Below are 14289 nucleotides of genomic sequence, written 5' to 3'. Positions count from 1 at the left end.
TGGTCTAGGAATGTAGCCAGAGTGTTTGAAGTCAAGGAGGAAGGTGATGCCAGGGGCATTAGTTGAAGGAATGATGACCTTAAGGTCTAACACAAGCCAGCACTCCTAACCTCCAGGAGCCTCTCCCTTGATGTTGGAATCCAAAGTCCCGCTCTCTCTCCTGCCTCAGACGGCTTGGATTTGAAATTTGCCATTTCATCTGGCAATTGACTCGTGTCACAGTCATGAGATTTTCTGGTATGACAATGTGCCAAAAAACTAGCCTCACAATCAATAAAAATACCACACATGCCTCTTGTGGTCTTTCAATATCTTACCAGGAAAAAGCATTGTTTTTCCACTTTAAACTATGAGATGACTACTTTTATATTGAGTCAGTTTGATATGTTTTAGCAAACATCTCCCACTGCCACTAATATGCGACATTGTACAATTTTGCAGCAGCGAGAGCAATATCATATCAATTCTAAGAGTCTACAGCCACGCTAGCCCTCTATGAGGCTGTGCTAAGGTGGAGCAGTGTTTACAACAAAGTACTATCATCAGCATGCTAATATGTGTACCATGATAATGTTAACATGCTGGTGTTTAGCAGGTATAATATTCACCATGTTCACCATCCTGTTCATCCTAAATTAAGCTTGTTAGCATGCTAACATTGGCTAGTTAGCACTCACAGCTGAGGATTATGGGATAATGTGAATGTTATATGAAGATTTTCCAGGGTTTGAAAAGAAGCCAAAGTTCTCACAATTCATCCTGGCAGGGGCAAGTATATGTGTATCAAATTCTATGACAGAACATCCCATAGTTGAGATTTTTCACTCCAAACCACACGTCAACTTCATTCATCTTGATGAAAAATCACTAAAGTTACTGGGGTATATCCTCTGGGAGCCCCGACTGTCTGTGCTCAAATTCCATTCAATAGTTCTTGAGTGGTCCAAAGTGGTGGACTGATCAACAAACACTGTTTTCCCTGGTGCCATGCTGCTACAGTTTGGTTTTAAAAAAAAAAAGGCAAACAAAAAAAGTAGTCCAGTTGATGTTTATGGATCAGTCCTTGGTTCCGAACTTTTACCAAAGTAATATCATGTACTATGAGGCCCTCAAAGAAATTAAAGTTCAAGCAAACATCCTAATTGTCCACAAAGTGAATTTAGCTTTTATAATCAGTGTATCAGCTCCAGGCTATGCAATGGTGTAATACAGAAGATTAGAATCATCATTCTGTCCTTTACCTCTAGCTCTAGCAGAGGATAGTTTATGCTCACAAACACATGTAATTTTGGTATTCTCCTATAATAAGGACTCAGTGACATCATAGATCAATCAAATTTTACTCATGTGATGAGTGATTAGTAATAAGTGCTGATGTGTTTTCAAGATCATGACATGCACAGCTACCTGATACGTATATGTTTATAATTATTCCTTGTCTTAGGTTACCTTCTGGCAAATAGACTGCACAAGCTCTGACTGAGCAAACTGTTGTTCGTCAGTGTGTTGCATGGATGCGTATTTGTCAAACTGGAGCAGAGAATTAAATCTGTCACTAGGGCAGATAAAGGCAGCAATCATATTAACCACAAGAGTTGGAAGAGAGTATGCAATGAAGTTCAGGTTACTCAAGCAATTTACAAATTGTGTCAGAAAAGATCTCCTTTTACGTGTGTTCCTCCTCTGCCCAAAACATGTTTGCATAAAAAAGATAAATTTTATAAGTGTAATCTGAAAGCTTGTTAAAGTTTGAACTCACAGTAACTCTTTTTTTTTTTTTTTTTTTTCTCATCTGGATGAACTTGAAGAGGAGAGGAAGCCGTCTCCTCTGGCTCACACATGACTTTGGGCAGAAATGCCGTTCACAGCAGCTCTCACACACATTACCCTCTGGATGTGGGATACAGTGCAGGACAAGGTGAGCCCTGAGCTGTATATTTAAGCCCTGGATGTTTCGACAGAACTCACCTGTGAGGCTGATAAATCACTCGCAGTGTAGCCTCAGAGTTGAGCGTGGACAGTAAATCTGAAAGTCAACAGCCAGTGAGAGCTAAACCAAACTGTTAGGAATTCTGTATTTGGCACACTTCCTGTCATGTATGCCCTGTTTATTATATATCCTTAATGACTCCAATGAGGGGCTTTCTGGAGACCATCAGCGACGTATAATACTTACATTTGCTCTGAAAATATAGCTCAACCTGTGTTATGTGACGTGTAAAAGAAGTCTGTTATATTACATCCCCTTTTATTTGTTTATATAAATTACACCCACTTTTAAGTCATTTCCAAAGATCTATATAAAACTGTAAATCAGTATGTGCTGAGTGCCACAGTGGCTATTGCACCGAGATCATCTAATGACCACTGGGCCACATTTGCCCTCCCGGATGACCCCCTCTAACTTGATAATCAGTATTTTTAGAAGACAGAGGTCGGTGCTACTCTGCCCTGATGTGACCTTTTGATTGTAGCGAGAACCAACATGATTATCAGTTCATCATGACAATTATAATCCATATTGTTCCATATGAATATCATTCGTCAGGCATGTCTTTCTGTCCAATCCCTCCCCCCCAGAGACGGGGGTTCTTGTAATAGAGCTTTGACTTGGAGCGCATTGATTAGCCTCATGCTCTCCTCCAGTTAACAGCAGACAATCGTCCATTGTGTGCCGCTCTGCCTTATGCTGTGTTTTTGACAGTTTTATTATGAGGACTAAAACAGCACAAATAAACTGCAGATTAACAGTCTCCTCTTGCTAGCTTTTCAAAAGGTTAGTAAATTTCACCATATAGATTTTTTGGTGTCTCCCCCAAATGTCATGGCTTAATTATTAACTGTGGGGCCATTTTGGAGAGAGATTTGCACTTTTACAATATTGTTGTGCCTGGTGAGGTTAAGTGTTGGGAGTGCAAGGGAGGCCATTGTCCTCCCTCCGTGTTTAATGAAGATGGATTTAGAGATGAAATGTTGGGTGTAATAAAGACAGCGTGACCTTTAAGGCCTTACTGTGGGTGGAAAAACATGTTGATGGTTTTAACAGACAAATAATATGCTTGAAGCAAACAGGTTTTCACTTATTGTGAATTGAACTGCGCGAAGCAACAACGTATCTTATCAGCGATAGATTTTTTTGTTCTACATTACTGTGCCATGGCATCATCATCGAGCGCTTAACTGTAATTGTTCAGTGAGAGAAATGTTTTTTTTTTTCCTCTTCAATAGTTCAGGATCTATGAGCTCTAACTCAAGATTATAACCAGTCACGAACACCAAAGGTCACGACCTCCCAGTGTGGCTGTTATGAGTAAATATTGATTACACTGCAGTCAGTCAGCTAAGTGGAGCCACCGGAGCAGAACACAGCCATGTACTGTGGTGTTTTTTGAAAGGAGTAATATCTGGCCTAATCCCATCTCAGCCCTGCCCTCGCCCCAGCCGGTGCACTCCTCTCTGCTGCGCACATCAGCATGTGCAGCTCTGCATCGAGCTCAGGTTTCTCAGGGCTCCTGCGTGGTGCAGTCAGACCGTCGCGGCGGTGTATCTGAGCAGGCTCCTGAATCTCAAAAGTCCTCGTGCTCGGGGCTTCCTCAGGGGGCACTGACTCGCCGACTCCAGAGATGGTATGGCAGTATCTGAGTTAACATGTTCTTCGCCCCCGCCTTCATACATGTCATCGGACTCGCCGTGCCCGCCTCAAAGAAAGCTCTCTGTTGACTTCCTCTGCTGACAAGTGAGACGTGACCAGCTCCTTGGCGTTGAGCGCTAACCACTGAGCAGGGCCTTGAAATAGAATAAGTAAAACTCTGTTATGAAATACTTTATGTTGGCAAATTCATCATACAGCCTATACTGTGGCTTTCTGTATGAAACAGGCTCTTTTTCAGAGCAGGTAGTGATGTATGACTAATATTCAACAAAGATCCCTGTATGACTTAATGAGTCTGTTTTAAAGGGATAGTTTGTCATTTTCAGATAAATGCTTGTTTGCTTTTTCCCTTGAAAGTTAAATGAAGAGATAGATACCACACATAAAGGTTTCCACCAGTAGCTGGCTAGCTTAGCTTAGCATAAAGACGAGAATCAGGGGTAAACAGCAATCCTGGCTCTGTCCAGTTATGAAAAAAACTCTTCCCAGCACATCTAAAGCTCACTTATTAATGTAATATATCAAGTTTGTTTAATCTATACAAAATCTGAAGTGCATAAAGGACAAGTTGTGGTTTTACAGGGGGCTTATGTGTCTGACTGTCATGCTAGGGAGCAGTAGCTTCCTAAAATCCTGTTATAACCATGAGATTTCATGAATATCAGCAGGGACCTCAGGTTGTGCTATGCAAAATTAGTTACTTCAGACATGGCCAGGCTATTTTCCCTCCTTTTCCAGTCTTAGCTAACCAGCCGCTGGCTGTAGCCTAATATTTATTTATGGACAAATATGAGAGTATGAGTCGTGTCATCTAACTTTCAATCAAATGTCAAACTACAGCTTTAAGTTTAGTGTCCTATACATGATGATAAAAAGGTTTCATTATTTCATAAATCCCAGAGATAAAGAGAGGATTTGGAGCCGCAGAGCAGCAGCGTTGTCAACCTTCAGATTGACAGAATGGCCTGATTTTCTTTTTTTCGGGTGTTTGGGAACTGGAGGCTCAGGAGGAGGCAGCAAGCCCTGACAGAGAGCTGCCAGTGCACACAACAGAAACCTACCCACGAACCGTTGCCTGTGGCTTGCCCTTTGAAGGTGCGTGTCTCTTCTTGACATTTCATGTCAACTTGCCTTGGGAACATTGGAATCCATCCTCTTGGTCCAAAGTTTGTGTTCAAACTGTCTTGGATGATGCAGAAGATATAAACCACTTCAATGTCATTCAAGGGAGGTACAAAGTCATTAATCCTCAAAGTCAATATTAAGCATGTGAAAAAAAAAACAAAGTATCAGGCTGGCTTCCCAATCTTTTTCTTTGATGTCTGAGGTGAAGTTCAAAGTGCTGTGATGCAACGTTTTAAGAGCTCATACTGAAAAATATAGATTATGTAATGCAAAACACTCCAATTTTTTTTTTTTTTTTTTTCACTCCTGCCTTTTGTAGAGTAGCACGCCATCCTGCATTCTCTCTCGTCGCCTGAATGCCTCAGCAAACAGATACACACCAGGGCTGACGGGGAACATGGCATATTTGTGTCACTCCAGCAATTGGAACAGAGCAACATTAATAGACCATGCGGGTTGTAACACAATTAAAACATAAATATGCAAAGTACACAGGGGTGCCACTGTTGTGCTGTATCTGCCGAGACAGGTGCCAGCCATCTTTAGTGTTTACGGCAAAGATCCTCCAGCAAATGTCATCACAGGCTGGATTAATACGTAATGTCTGGGAGCTTGAATTTCAACACGACTTCAGCCTAAAACAATCTAAAACCGTAAATGATCTCAGCAGGAGGAGCCCTGGTCTAAAATAACAGACTAATCTGAGGCAGATATGTAGAAACAATTCACTTTTTTGGATCAGTCACTGCGTTGTAAACTGTCAGTACTGAACAACATGAGAGGAGAGCTCTTATTCTTTATGACAAAATCAAACATAGACTTCCAAGGTATCTTCCTTTTCTTACAAATTAAATTAGTCAGTGATCATTGTCTGCCCTGTTATATTTCCCAGATATGAAAGGATGTGTGAAAAACATTCTGCATGTCTGAACACAGAGAGCTTTGTTAGCTCCGAGGCAAACGCAACAGAAACCCAGCGCGCTCCAGGTAGTGAGAGCTGACAGAGTCCTGTATGTTGAGCTGATCCCGCACCTCTGACATGCCCCGTCTTCTTGCGAGACATTCACTTTCTCTTTCATCAGTTTCATTCTTGGAGGTCTTGAGTTCAATTTGGCTGATTGAGCCGCTGCTGTTTCAGTTGCTGCCTGGCAATTTCTACAGATGTACACAAATTGTCAGTCAAGGAGTGACTGTTCAATAATATAGCCTTTACAGCCTATGCCCAAGGACCTGTAGGCCATTAGACAGCCATTACCAGTGAAATCCTTGTCTGGACAAGTGGAGGGAAACTAATGTGTTGCTGTGACGAAAGGTTCTCATTGTGAGGGTTGCAGCAAGAGCCGAGCAGGGGAGATAGGATCAATTGCAAATTAAGCTTGTAGCTGTGAGTGCAGCGGGTGTGTTGCTTTCAGCTTATCATACTCATCACTGGAAAATAGAAAGTTGTGTTTTTGGTTCAGCCTCACGTTGGTAGTAGTTTCCAAAAAAAAAAAAAAAAAAAAATTGTGGTGACAGCTGTATTTGTTCACATTTGTCACAAAAATCTGAATTTGCAAAAGCATTTACAACTCTAATGAACGCAGATTTGTATTTGGATGCTTTGGGTTTTAGCATCTCTGATGAATGAGTTTCAGAATAAGAATTTACACAGTCGCTCCTACACATTAGTACTTGGTGAAGAAACGGTCTGCGTTACGTTGACAGCTGCTGACAGTGAACAGTGGAATTATGAATTAGATCATTATAACCTACTTGATTTAAAAAGGTTTAAATGGCAGCACATCTTATATACAGCTTGTATTATATGATAGATGTGTACTGCTTGTGAAAATTGAGTTACTGTACATTTTTTTGTAGTAGAGATTTGACAAGTTGGAGTAAATTTGGTTTTAATCACAATGTTGCATTAATGTACAGTAGACAGTTTTTCATCATAAAAATTAGCTGTCTAGACAACCCTGCTGCTGCCACTGTTCCTGACAAGCTTAATTCTAGACTTGCACATCTGTCTTCATTTTCCTTTTGGGTTTCAACTGTCTATCACAATGTGGTTTCCAAAATTTGCTGGGTGTTTCTCAGTGCACCCACACAAATCTTTCCAGCTCCAATAATAAATTTACTTTCATATTTTTTTTTTCTTTTCTTTGTGGTTAACCATGTATACTTTAGTCTTTCTTCCAGATTTTTTTTTTTTTGGTAAACATCTAAATATACAAGTATGTTTCAGTTCTTTTAGTGACTTTGTTTTTTTTTTTCTTTGTAAAAACCATAAATTAGAATGACAAGCAACCACTGATGAGCTTATGATCAACTAATCATGGAACTGCTTTAAAGCTTTCAAACACAGCCTGTTTTCAGTCTCACACAAGCAAAGTTCATCAACAACAAAAAAAAATGTCTACAAGCTAAATGACCATGACATTAAAGTGTGTTCACATCCACTCCTCTGTGGAGAAGCAAAAAATGGACGTTTGGAGGGGGAGGCTCTTGTGTCTTGGATTAATTAAGCAGAGGAACTCCCAGTTTGGGGAGCTTAGCATGTGCAGGGTGATGTTTTCTTCTGAGTCTTTTCCACAGGGATAGGTTTGCACTCATCTTTGATAGTTAACCCCATGTGACCCTTCCCTAGAGCCAGTCCCACTCCCACCTCACTGCTCCTGCTTCTCATTAGAGCCTGTCCACTAGTCTGACTGGGTCTAAGTAGGCCGCCACCCAGGCCACTGACGCACTGGTCTTTCCAAAAGACATAAAATACTGTGTGTGTACTCATTGTATTACAGTCTTCATTTCCAAGCAGGTATTAAGACGTCATTGTTTAATTCAGATATAAAAGAAATCTTAATTTACTGTCAGATTAGTATGCATGCATGACTGAAATTCGAATCCCACTAATTAAGCAGTTTGACTTTGGCATGTGGCAGCGCTATAGTACCTAGTTAATATTTTATTGCTTTCATATGAACGTATCCATTTGTCAGTTGAATGGACCAAGCAGAACAGCACTGAGTTGATTTTAATGGCTCAGATTTCCTTTGTCACATGTACACACATCACACAATGTTTTTTTTAATGAAAATATCAGTTACTTATAATTCAAAGCAATGTTGTTTGTGATTTCAAAGCACGCTACATTCTAAGAACGTGCATATAAGTGAAATGGAAATGTCTTTCACCCACACACAATCTATATTAGCTGACTGAGCTACATGAGATAAGGTGTTTTGATGAACATTTCTCGCAGCAGAGGCGACAGCGTTGAAACTGCAGCTGAGTCATTACCCTGTATCATTGCTATCTCGGTGTATGATGAAACGTGAATTTGTCTGACCTCCCCGGGGCAGCACAAAGGGCTGAATTCAAAAGCAGGGCACCCAGGGGCCAAGCTGGCGGCGGGCCCAGCTGAGGAGCACCAGCCAGCCACCACCTGCATACTGCTGCTCGCCCAGTCTCCCTGGATATGAACCCCGGCACCCGCCCTCCCCTCTCCCGCCCCCCCACCCCCACCCCCCCCACTCACTCCCACCCCAATCCCCCCCCTGCCCCCCTCCTGCTCTGACAAGCCTCATCTGCATCCCAGTCATATCCTACTCCCACTCCTAATATCTGCCCAGTCCATCTCATCTGTCCATCACCCAGCTTAAATTCTATGTGACGGCAACACTATGGCCTCAGCTGTGAACACTCGCTTCATTCTGTCATCGAGCTGTTGCCAGGCTGATTTTCAGATGCAGCAGTGACACTGATTTGTACAATCTCTTTTTTCACCACCCATTTTTTTCTTTTTCCTTTTTTTTTTTTTTTTTTCTTTTTTAAATGCCGTACTTTAAGATTAGGATTTAGTGCTGGTGGCCATCATTGCCATCTGGTTTCATTTCTGATTTTAAAATAATTAATAATAAAATCTTAAGCACCAACCCTGCCCTTGTCTTTTAACCTGATGAAACTTCAAAGGGTAGAAATGTCAAAGTTCTAAATGATTGTTCCAAAAAGTCATCTTAGAGATTTTGTCATGTTTGTCAAAACAGCAATTATCTCCATAAGCTTGAAAGCACAATAACATCACTTAATTAAAAAAAAAAAAAATAATTGTGTAATGAGTGTGGTTTATCTGATGAGAAATATACAATTTCAGCCAATGATTTTACTTGACAAACATAAGGTGCTGTATTTAAAAAGACAGCCTTCCATCTCAACAAAGTTGTTTTTAGTCAAAAGGCGACAGCGACAGTATCTCAAGACAAAGTGAACTTTGACACTTATTTCAACTGCTGAATCAATACAAATGTTTATCCAGTATCCCTGCCTGAGAATCTGAGTTATCAATAAGGGTTTGATTATTTGCCTTTAACCTTCCATGTGTTCCATGTTCAGCTGAAGTGTTTTCTCTCTGGCTCACAAAGTCACAAGTGTGTTTCTCTCTTAGTTCAATAGTGCCCCCTGGAAAATAGTTTGTGTACTGCAGTCAACAATGCTGGATGTGAGTGTGAAAAGATGGCAGCCCCCTGGACCGATCATTTAGTCCTACAGTCTGACTCTACTGAAGTTCTGGACAGGCAATGATTGCACTTTAACTTCTTAGACACACTGACGTCAAGATGGCTGTTAGACCACACATATAAAACCAGAGAACCTAATCATGGATTCATTGTAAGCATTATTTTTAATAACTATGAGGCTGGTGTTATTATGATTAGCATAGGCTACTTGCTAAAAACAAAGGCTCTCTTCATCCACTCTGTTTTTCTGTCGGAGCCAACCCTCGTTTAAATTTTCACCTTTATTATGATTACTGTTTGCAATTCATTTCCCGTCAAACTCAGATGTCACAACCCACATGACCCTTGCCCTTGAGCAAAAACAATATCAAAACATTGAGCGCTGGGAGAACGGCGGAGCCAGACGGGGAACACTGGGATGCCAGTACCAGACAATAAAAGGGCGAAACGGAGGATGGTAGAAATTCTCCTCCCAGCTGTAGACCTTGTCGGATCCCTATCCCGAATTCCTGAGCTGTCTGGAGGAGCCCTCGGGGCTGGCAGAATGGCAGGGAGCATTGTGGGAGTTTGTCCTGTTTCTGTAAGCCCGGGCAGGGGGTCCGAGGAAGGGGGGTGGTGGTTGGGTAACGGTTTGATAACGCTGCATTTTTGACCCCCCCATGCTCCTGCTGTCTCTGCCCCAGTGTCTGAGTCACGGCAGAGGCATCGGCAGCCCTTTAGACCTGTCTCTTAGATTCATGCCCAGACTAATTCAGGGGCTTGTTGTGGGCGACAGTGTTTGACACCGTGCATCAGCTTCCAAGGTGGACTAATGGGAGAGTTCATGGAAGGTTAAAGGGTTAGTGTGCTTTACTACTGCTCTAACCTTGATCACCAAAGTAATTATGAGGGAGAGAGAGACTGAGAACATGCCTGAGGCTATGGATGTGGCAGAGCACAATGTGTGTGTTTGTTTGTGTGTGTGTGTGTGTGTGTGTGTATGTGTGTGTGTGTGTGTGTGTGTGTGTGTGTGTGTGTAAATGTTAATTGTGTGTGTATGGCATGGGTGTGTGCACATATTTGCAATCAGAACACAAGCAACACCCAAATACACACAACTGAAATACTTCACACATTAAGCTGGATTATTCTGACAGCAGCGTCATGTAAGCTTGTCTAATGTCATGACTTAAGGTTATTGCTGGTTAGAAAACAGTTTAATGGCACACAGTCACACTTCATTTGGCTGTGGAATCATCTGTGGCTCTGAGAGAGTGTACCTGGGTTAGTAAATGAAATAAAGCAGACGTTAAAGCAGCGAGCGGTCAGAGATGTGTGGAGTTTTTCTTGCGAGTGAAAGAAATAGCTCTGATGGAAACCAAATCCTGTGCACTGCTACTTCAGCAGAAATATCAACCATCTGGAAGGAACTCCCCGAAACTTTACAATTGTTCTTTTACTTTGAAGTTATACGCACTCCTGCCTTCGGTAAATACATACTTGTGGCAAAAGAGTGCTTGGAATGGTTCGTGGTCGTGTTGTGAAGTCATAATACATAACATGGAGGTTTAACAGTCACATTCTTGGAGGCAGACACTGACGAGGAGGAAAAACCTTTACATTGCTCCTAATCTGTTTGAGGCTGTCATACTGCATGAGAGCTGACAGGTCATATCATGTGTGTTCATCAACATGCCGCAGTTATCGTCCAAGCGCAGACCGCAGCTCTGCGTGCAGGACCGGTTCGGCCTCCGAGGGGGGGGGGGGCGGTTCTGGAGGCGATCCATTATCAGTAATGGGTCAGGGTCACACAATGGGGGCACTTTGTCAGATCTGTTGGGGATGCACTGCGGTAGGCAAAGGGGTTGCTTTGATCTTGGTGCGTATGTTCACCGGAGTGTGCCATGTCTGAAAACTGATCTGCTCTCTGACATTTCCCTCCCATAACCATCTCAGGATCTGTATCTCTTCTCTGGCAAAAAAAAAAAAAAAAAGAAAAAAAAAAAGAAGAAAAAATCACATAAAAAAGATGAATATTTCCCAGAATTGACTGTGACTTTCAGGGTCAAAATTACAGACCCGTGCTAGCAACAACCAACGCAGATAATATCTTTGTCTTTGCTATTGTCTCTCCATTGTATCAAAGATAAATGGGCTGTTAACAGTTGGTGTGTGTGTGTGCATGTGTGCATGCAAGTGTGCATCTGTGTGTCTCAGATACGAGCCTGAACAGCCCAGTGTTTGTAGTTTTTGTAGTCCTGAGGGCCCCTGGTGGGTGTGCTCACTTTAAAGGGCCCAGTGAACTGTGAGGACTTGAGACATGAGACTGTGCCGCCCAACTGGCCCCAGGACACGGGTTCACCCAGAGAATGTGAACTGAGCAGGGGAACTGGGCCGAAACGGGCTCCCACAAACCATTCCTCAAGACAGCGATCCCAGCTGAAAGACACTGTGGTTACTTGTTTGGATCTGATGTACATCTAAATCTACGGCATTTGTCATAATTACTGTGTCTTGTAGGCTGGTTTCTTCACATTTTAGGTGCAGGTTTAGAACGAGCTGAATCAGTCTAGACTTGGTAGCTATATTTCATCCAAATGTAAAACACGTTTCGTGCAAAAAAAAAAAAAAAAATATCAGCTTGTATTTCGGTGAAGATTAAACATCTACATAGATGACCTAAATAAAAGGCAGCTAGACTCGCTTTGACTGTCAAGGAGAAGTCTGGTTATATTTTAAGTTTTCTTATTGCCAAGTTACATAGATCTCCAATCTTGTCCAAAAAAGAAAAGAAAAACAAGCGACTGAGCCTCACCGTTGCACTGTGTGACTTCATTACAATGGGAACATGGGTACTGTAGTTCATTATCAGCCAGTTCCTTATACATCAACCTGCTTCCGTAAACACTCACAAGCACACCACACGTGTGCTAATCCACAGCTGAAAACAGTCCCCAACAAATACAAATGATTTACTCCCGTTTGAGTTACATCTGCTAGAAACTCCAGTGCCCAACTATTTAAGGAAATTACTTACTATATGTGTGTTACCTGGTTTTAAAGATTTGCATCTTTAGTAGGAGCCAGTGAACTCTGGTAGAGAAATTCTGAAAGCTCTGAGTCATCCATTATTGTTTTTCGCCTTTTTGTGGGATTTGTCGACGAGAACAAAAATATAGAATATCACCAGACTTATGCTTTAAGTGTGACGAAGACTCTGAAATTAAAGAACAAACAGAAATTATAGTCGTAAAATTGTGACTAGTGTATTCAGTGTAATGATACTTTATTTTACAAAATAATGGAATTCTATTCCTCTGTGCCAACAAACAGTCATGTGATGTGGCTGTGCCATGCCTACCTCTTGATTACTGAATGAAAACATTACAATCAGTTTTTTAACAAATAATTTTTTATAAAAATCTTCCCCTTCAGAACATACATTACATTTTTCATACTGTGAAAAATATCTTGGATGGAAACCCGGCTAATCATCTGTCTCTCTGACTTCAGACTAATGTCTATATTTCCACAAACTCCTGACACCGGTGTACATATGTGAGATTTATTTTTAGCCATGGAGATGGTTTGAGGAAGCCCTTATAGATTGCACCCTCCCAGGAGAGAAAAACAGAGACTGCAGAAGTAAAGCGAACCCCCAGCTGAGTGTCGATATCAGGTTATGATGTTTGCTGTTTTAACATGAGCCTCTTTTCTCTTTTCTCCTGTTGTTTCTTCTCCTCTTCAAGGGTAGACAGGCAGACAGAGCCTGGGGGCTGTATCTCCCCAGCTGGGATCTTAGGTTAAGCTCCAAAGAGAAAAATACCACTGCTGGTGATTTTTTTTTTTTTTTTTTTGGTGCATTTCCTTAAGTGCAACTCTATTTTACATCACATGGCTTTGTTGTTGTAATTTAGACTGAGGTTCCTTTAATTTAACCAATTCTTCTGACGCCAGTTCATTCAAAGGTCAAAGGTTATAGAAACCGTGTCCAGCCAGTGTCATTTAAAGGTATAAATCTACTGGTCTGAGTGGAAAGAAGCAAACTTTTTTTCTGTTGCATGCTACCATTTCTAAATTATTGCCTTCAAAGAAAAAAGAACCACTGCAATAAAGCAGACACCGATCAATTTGCAGTGATGAATTGTGGCTTGGGATATTCGATCTATGATCTTGGAAAAAATTGAGTACTCTATAATCTAATCTCTACAGCGCTAGGAGACAATGACTGAAAAAAAAAACACAACACCAGCGTTTTCTTTTATGGTTACAGAGCAGCATTCAGGTTGTGCTCCGGGTGAGGTCTGACGGATGTCAATTAAAGGGCTATTTAAATATTTAAGCAACAAAGTTTGCAAGTTGCCCCTTGGGTGCAGTTATGGAGGGGGAGGTGGGGAGAGGAGGGGGTTATGCAGCCTCAGCTCTCCAAGGAGCAGCTGAATGCCAGGCAGGCAGTGTGGATAGTTGGGAGGCATCACGGCTAGGGTTACAGTGTGAATTAAAGCTGACACTAAGAAGCGCTCCTCACAATGACCTGCAGAAAACAGCAGACAAAAGAGTCTATTTTAAAGAGGGACAAAGGGGAGGTTAGTGGAGATACCTGAGCCCGAGCTGGCCTAGTCAGCGTGTCTGTGGAGGGACGAATGGCTGGTGCCGCGGGACCACCGCAGCTAGACCCGGCAGGAGAAGAAACACACTGAAAAGCACATTCCTGCACAGCCATAACACCAGGAAAGACATATGACACACATACACACACACACACACACACACACACACACACACACATATGCAAGCACGCACACACACACACACACACACACATACATATGCAAGCACGCACACACACACACACACACACACACACACACACACACACACACACATACACGCACACACACACACACACACACACACACACACACACACACACACACACAGATGCATTGACACAAGAATATCCTGAGCACAAGCTATAATTTGTTGGACATCATTTTTGGTATTAATATCAGTGTTGTCAGGGGATTGACTGGTGGT

This window comes from Seriola aureovittata, chromosome 5 (genome assembly GCF_021018895.1).
Source record: "Seriola aureovittata isolate HTS-2021-v1 ecotype China chromosome 5, ASM2101889v1, whole genome shotgun sequence".
Taxonomy (NCBI): domain Eukaryota; kingdom Metazoa; phylum Chordata; class Actinopteri; order Carangiformes; family Carangidae; genus Seriola; species Seriola aureovittata.
The sequence above is the reverse complement of the archived record's forward strand: the minus strand, read 5'-3'. Positions refer to the sequence as shown.